The sequence below is a fragment of the Muntiacus reevesi genome, chromosome 2 (genome assembly GCF_963930625.1).
Source record: "Muntiacus reevesi chromosome 2, mMunRee1.1, whole genome shotgun sequence".
Lineage (NCBI taxonomy): Eukaryota > Metazoa > Chordata > Mammalia > Artiodactyla > Cervidae > Muntiacus > Muntiacus reevesi.
The window spans coordinates 280288914-280295867 of NC_089250.1; the positions used below are offsets into that span (position 1 = coordinate 280288914).

Consider the following 6954-nt stretch of genomic DNA (forward strand, 5'->3'; position numbering starts at 1 on the left):
GCCAGAGGGCAAGAGGAAGGTGGTGGTCAGACCTGGCCTGTTGGCAGGAGAGGCACAGATGCCCACCAAGGCCCCTCAGTGTGCGGAGGAAAATGGCAGGCGCTGTGGGCCACTGACCTGGGCCCCACGTGCGGGATTGTGGAGGGAGAGTTCTCGGAGGCGCTTTGAACAGAACCGAGCCTGGTTTCCCGAGGGGACTTTTGTGCCATTTGCAGAACACTGTACCAACCCTGCGCTGCCCTGAACATTCTCCCTGGAGGCGCCTGGTCCCTGATCAGCAGTGGGAGTTTTGTAGATTGTACAGAAATTGGCACACTGTTTTCTTGCAGCTCTCAGATTTTGTTAATCTGGATTATACAGAGTGACGTAAAGTGTTTCCCGTTCAGTTCATTTCAGCTGCTCAGTCATGTCCGACTCTTTGCGACCCCATGAACCGCAGCACGCCAGGTCTTCCTGTCCATCACCAACTCCCAGAGTCCACCCAAACCCATGTCCGTCGAGTTGGTGATGCCATTCAATCATCTCATCCTCTGTCGTCTCCTTCTCCTCCTGCCTGCCCTCAATCCCTTCCAGCATCAGGGTCTTTTCCAATGAGTCAACTCTTCGCATGACGTGGCCTAAGTATTGGAGTTTCAGCTTCATCATCAGTCCTTCCAATGAACACCCAGGACTGATCTCCTTGCAGTCCAAGGGACTCTCAAGAGTCTTCTCCAACACCACAGTTCAAAAGCATCAATTTTTTGGCGCTCAGCTTTCTTTATGGTCCCACTCTCATATCCATACATAACCATTGGAAAAACCATAGCCTTGACTAGATGGACCTTTGTTGGCAAAGTAATGTCTCTGCTTTTTAATATGCTGTCTAGGTTGGTCATAACTTTCTTCCCAAGGAGTAACCGGCTTTTAATTTCATGGCTGCAGTCACCATCTGCAGTGATTTTGGAGCCCCCACAAAAATAAAGCCTGACACTGTTTCCACTGTTTCCCCATCTATTTGCCATGAAGTGATGGGACCAGATCATCACTCGGATGGATTCCCCACGTCCGAGGTCAGGGGCAGCAGCCGAGAGGAGCAACACCACCTCCAAGGAGTGGCGGCTGCGCGGGCACAGGAGGGCCGAGAGGAGCTTCTCCACGTTCAAGGTCAGGAGCGGTGGCCGTGAGAAGATAACCCTCGTCCAAAGTAAGGAGCAGTGGCTGCGCTTTGCTGGAGCAGCCGTGAAGAGATACCCCACGTTCAAGGTAAGAGAAACCCAAGTAAGACGGTAGGTGTTGCAAGAGGGCATCAGAGGGCAGACACACTAAAACCACAATCACAGAAAACTAGCCGGTCTGATCACAGGGCCACAGTCTTGTTTAACTCAGTGAAACTAAGCCATGCCTTGTGGGGCCACCCAAGATGTCGGGTCATGGTGGAGAGGTCTGGCAGAATGTGGTCCACTGGAGAAGGGAATGGCAAACCACTTCAGAATTCTTGCCTTGAGAACCCCATGAACAGGAGGAAAAGGCAAATTGATAGGATACTGAAAGAGGAACTCCCCAGGTCGGTAGGTGCCCAATATGCTAATAGAGATCACTGAAGAAATAACTCCAAATGAAGGAATGGAGCCAAAGCAAAAACAATACCCAGTTGTGGATGTGACTGGTGATAGAAGCAAGGTCCGATGTTGTAAGCGCAATACTGCATAGGAACCTGGAATGTTAGGTCCATGAATCAAGGCAAATTGGAAGTGGTCAAACAGGAGATGGCAAGATTGAATGTCGACATTCTAGGAATCAGTGAACTAAAATGGACCGGAATGGGAGAATTTAACTCAGATGACCATTATATCTACTACTGTGTGCAGGAATCCCTTAGAAGAAATGGAGTAGCCATCATGGTCAACAAAAAAGTCCAAAATGCAGTACTTGGATGCAATCTCAAAAACAACAGAAAGATCTCTGTTTGTTTCCAAGGCAAACCATTCAATATCACGGTAATCCAAGCCTATGCCCCAACCAGTAACGCTGAAGAAGCTGAAGTTGAACGGTTCTATGAAGACCTACAAGACCTTTTAGAACTAACACCCCAAAAAGATGTCCTTTTCATTATTAGGGGACTGGAATGCAAAAGTAGGAAGTCAAGAAACACCTGGAGTAACAGGCAAATTTGGCCTTGGAGTATGAAATGAAGCAGGGCAAAGGCTCATAGAGTTTTGCCAAGAGAATGCACTGGTCATAGCAAACACCCTCTTCCAACAACACAAGAGAAACTCTACACAGGGACATCACCAGATGGTCGACACCGAAATCAGATTGATTATATTCTTTGCAGCCAAAGATGGAGAAGCCCTATACAGTCAGCAAAAACAAGACCAGGAGCATGATCTGTGGCTCAGATCATGAACTCCTTATTGCCAAATTCAGAATTAAACTGAAGAAAGTAGGGAAAACCACTAGACCATTCAGGTATGACCTAAATCAAATCCCTTTTGACTATATAGTGGAAGTGAAAAATAGTTTTAAGGGACTAGCTCTCCGGGCAAGATGGCGGGGGGGGGGGGGGGTGAGGCTGGTGTGACTTTAGGGCAGCCGCAGCTTTCTCGGCAAGATCTCGCTACTTTGGATGTTTCCAACTTGACGCCACTTTCACATGAAGTTATCAGCAGACAAGCCACAATTAATATAGGTACAATTGGTCACGTAGTTCATGGGAAATCTACAGTTGTAAAAGCTATTTCTGGAGTCCACACTGTCCATTTCAAAAAATGAACTGGAAAGAAATATTACAATCAAACTTGGCTATGCTAATGCTAAGATTTATAAACTTGATGACCCAAGTCGTCCTTGGCCAGAATGTTATAGATCCTGTGGAAGCAGGACACGTGGTGAGTTTCCCACAGACAATCCAGGGACCAAAGGGAACTTCAAATTAGTCAGGCATGCTTCCTTTGTTGACTGTCCTGGCAACGATATTCTGATGGCTACTATGCTGAACGGTGCCGCAGTGACGGATGCCACTCTTCTGTTGATAGCTGGTAACGAGTCTTGTCCTCAGCCTCAGACATCTGAACGCTTGGCTGCTATAGAAATCATGAAACTGAAGCATATTTTGATTCTACAAAATAAAATTGATTTGGTAAAAGAAAGCCAGGCTAAAGAACAGTATGAACAGATCCTTGCATTTGTTCAAGGTACAGGAGTAGAAGGCGCTTCTATTATCCCAATTTCTGCTCAGCTAAAATACAATACTGAAGCTGTGTGTGAGTACCTAAAGAAAATTCCAGTACCCCCAAGAGACTTTACTTCAGAACCCAGACTTATTGCTATTAGATCCTTTGATGTCAGCAAACCTGGCTGTGAAGTTGATGGCCTTCAGGGGGGTGTAGCTGGTGGTAGTATTCTAAAAGCAGTATTAAGCTCAAGCTGGAATCAAGATCGCCAGGAGGCCAATGAGGCAGATTGAAGAACAGGGCCGGGCACACACGCCCTGGTCCTACCCCCCCCTGAACCCAGCAATCCTCACTGCCAGCCCCGGGCTGGGACGCACTGTGTTCCAGGGCCCGTGACCGCCGTGTCTCCCTTCGCCGGGCAAAGCGGTGCAGACAGTCTTCTCTGCCTCGCGGAGAACTCGAGCTCCGAGGTCCCATCCCGCAGCTCTGCAGGGGCCGCGCCTTCGGCGTCACACCTACAGCCGGGCCGGGCTGCAGGCACCGAGCAGGCGCCCCGCGCTCTGGACGGCAGCGTCCGGTGGGGCGAGCGCGGCGCGGGTCCGCGGGACGCGCATCCGCCCGAGATGCTCGCGTGGCGCCGGGCGCGGGGCAGCGGGGGACTCGGTGCAGCAATCCCCATCCCGGGCCCGGCGAGGGGGACCCTGGGCCACGTCGGAGCCTCAGACCCGCCCCTGTGCAGTGGGGACAAGGCCTCTTCACAGACCTTCTGGGTCCCTCACGTCTGTCCGAAGCCTTAGGCACCGGTGCCCAATCAGGCCTGAGGCAGTTATAACCTCAGCCACTAGAGGTAAACCAGAAGTCCCGCCCCTGTGAATTGGTCCCAAGACGCTTGCTCCCTGGAAGGAAAGTTATGACCAACCTAGGCAGCATATTAAAAAGCAGAGACATTGCTTTGCCAGCAAAGGTCCGTCTGGTCAAGGCTATGGTTTTTCCAGTGGTCGTGTATGGATGTGGGAGTTGGACCATAAAGAAAACGGAGCGCCGAAGAATTGATGCTTTTGAGCTGTGGTGTTGGAGAAGACTCTCGAGAGTCCCTTGGGCTGCAAGGAGATCCAACCAGTCCATCCTAAAGGAGATCAGTCCTGGGTGTTCATTGGAAGGACTGATGTTGAAGCTGAAACTCCAATACTTTGGCCACCTGATGTGAAGAGCTGACTCATTTGAAAAGCCCCTGATGCTGGGAAAGATTGAAGGCAGGAGGAGAAGGGGACGACAGAGGATGAGATGGTTGGATGGCATCACCGACTCAATGGACACGAGTTTGAGTAAACTCCAGGAGCTGGTGAAGGACAGGGAGGCCTGGCGTGCTGCAGTTCATGGGATCGCAAAGGGTCGGATACAACTGAGTGACTGAACTGAACCATCCTCCAGTAAAGGAGGCAAATCTCCTATGGGAAATGGTGCCTCTGGGTTTCCAGGCAGAAGCAGGACTTCGCTCCTTCTTAAAGAGGCTGTACTCAGATTACTGGAGTGTCCTGTCTGCAACTGAAAACTCTTAGGTGTTTGGCGACCTATTTATTAGTTTGGACTCCAGGAAGTTCAGCATGCCCTCAGAAGCTAAACAGATTCAGATTCTCACAGAAGCTACAGATACAATGTACCTGTCCTCCATAGAATCACAAAAGGTGTGTCCACTAGTAGAGAAAACTTATAGATATCATGTGCAATTCAAGCGTCAAAATTATAAAAATTCAACCATCTTTTGAAATTCAAGAAATTATCTTTAACAATATGACAATGACCATAAATTGACAAAAGTAATTTATGTAAATTTAGAGTAATTGGTCTGAAAGAAATTGAGACATAAATCTAGAGTAAAAATTGCCAATTACAAATTGGCAGTTGGTGGCTCAGACGGTAGAGCATCGTCTGCAGTGCTGGAGACCCGGGTTCGATCCCTGGGTCGGGAAGATCCCCTGGAGAAGGAAATGGCAACCCACTCCAGTACTCTTGCCTGAAAAATTCCATGGACAGAGGAGCCTGGTAGGCTACAGTTCATGGGGTTGCAGAGAGTCAGACACGACTGAGCGACTTCACTTACTTACTTATCTACCTCTATGAGGATTAACTCATGTGCTCTGCAGCTGCTGACTTTCAACATCTCCTCGAAAGGAGTTCAAGGTGCAGAGCAGAAATGAGGCACTCTGCTCGGGGAAAATTAGCAGAATAGGTATTCAGATAGATGTTTTCAGGAGCCAATTTTATGAACCCCATTCTTGTATCTCTTCATATCTAGAAAAGCACTAAAACCCTTCACTGTGATGACTGCTCCTTGTGACTAGTGCTAACCTTGATGAGACTAGCAGAAATCTTTTGCAAAAAATGTGCTTGATGGCATGTACTCCCCCTTCACCAAAATTACATATATACTGACCTTCTCCTCTGCCTCTTTGGAGCAGTTTGTTAGCACTATCTGAAATGCTGTCTCCCAGGTTATAGTCCTCATTTTGCCCCAAATAAAACTTGATGCACAACTTTCACGTTGTGTATTTTTTTAAGTCAACAAAAACAAACACGGTGACGTTGGTATAGAGACACAAAACTTAAGTCACAAACGTAACAGAATGAACTCCCCTGGTGGTACAGTAGTTAAGAATTTGCTTGCCAATGCAGGGAACACAGGTCTGATACCTGTTCAGGGAAGATTTCACTTGCTGAGGAGCACCTGGGCCTCTGTGCCACCACTACTGAGAAGCCCACGCACCTAGAACCCCTGCTCCACAAGAGGCCACAGCAATGAGAAGCCCGCACACGGCAACGGAGAGTAGCCCCTGCTCAGTCCAATTACAGAAAGCCTGTGTGCAGTAATGGAGACCCACCCCAGTAAAAAATAAACTAATTTTTTACTTTTTATTTTTATTTTTTTAAACTAATTTTTTAAAAGGCCTATATTATTTAAAAATGTAACAGGACAGATTACGAAGAACATTTAAAGGCATGTGTATATTTTGATCCTGGATTTATGGGTAGAGTGGTACCAGATAGCAGTGAGAAATGTAAACATTTAAATACGGTCTGCATGCCACAACGAAGATCGAAGATCCCACATGCTGCAACTAAGACCTAGAGCAGCCAAATAAATAAATAAAACTAAATATTAAAAAGGAAAAGAGTTCTAAAAAAAAAAGAGTCAAAGTTGAACCAGAGGGGCATCAGTAAATGGCAGAGTAGGAAATTATAGGTCCTTGCTCCCCCTAAAAACTCTAGATAAACAACATCATGGTGGTCAAAATAGTTGTTCAAATACTGTAAAAACCAGTGAAGGATCTGCAGAAACTAAGCAAGCACCCTAACCAAAAACATTCCACAAATCAAAATGATAAATTTGGGGAATGTCCCAGAAGTCCAGTGCTAAGACTGCACTTCCAGTGCAGGGGACACATGTTTGATCTCTGTAAGGGAACTAAGATGCCATATGCCATGAGTCCAGAGGTCTAATGGAAAAAAAGATAAATTTGAGGGCATTTTCAACGGCTCCATGCCCTCCTCCCAGGCAAGCAGAGTGAGGTGGAGGCTGCCTATTCTCAATTCTACTTTGGGAAAGGAAGGAAAAGCTTGGCACTTAACTGCAATATTCTGGTTTGTCCGAAGGCTGACCAACAGTCTGGTTTCTTACCTCAGTGCCGCTGACAACAGTGGCGATAGTCTGAAAGTCAGGATAGAGGCCAGTAAGCCCCCTGGTAGACTCCAAACCTTGGGAGAGCAACAGGGAGATGGCAGTCCTGCCATGTCTGGGGATAAA

At 47.5% G+C, this 6954-nt stretch overlaps 1 pseudogene; it reads left to right on the top strand.

The window, feature by feature from the left end:
* Nucleotides 1–2526: 2526 nt before the first annotated feature.
* LOC136157723 (eukaryotic translation initiation factor 2 subunit 3 pseudogene) lies at nucleotides 2527–3949 on the top strand (annotated as a pseudogene).
* Nucleotides 3950–6954: the final 3005 nt, after the last annotated feature.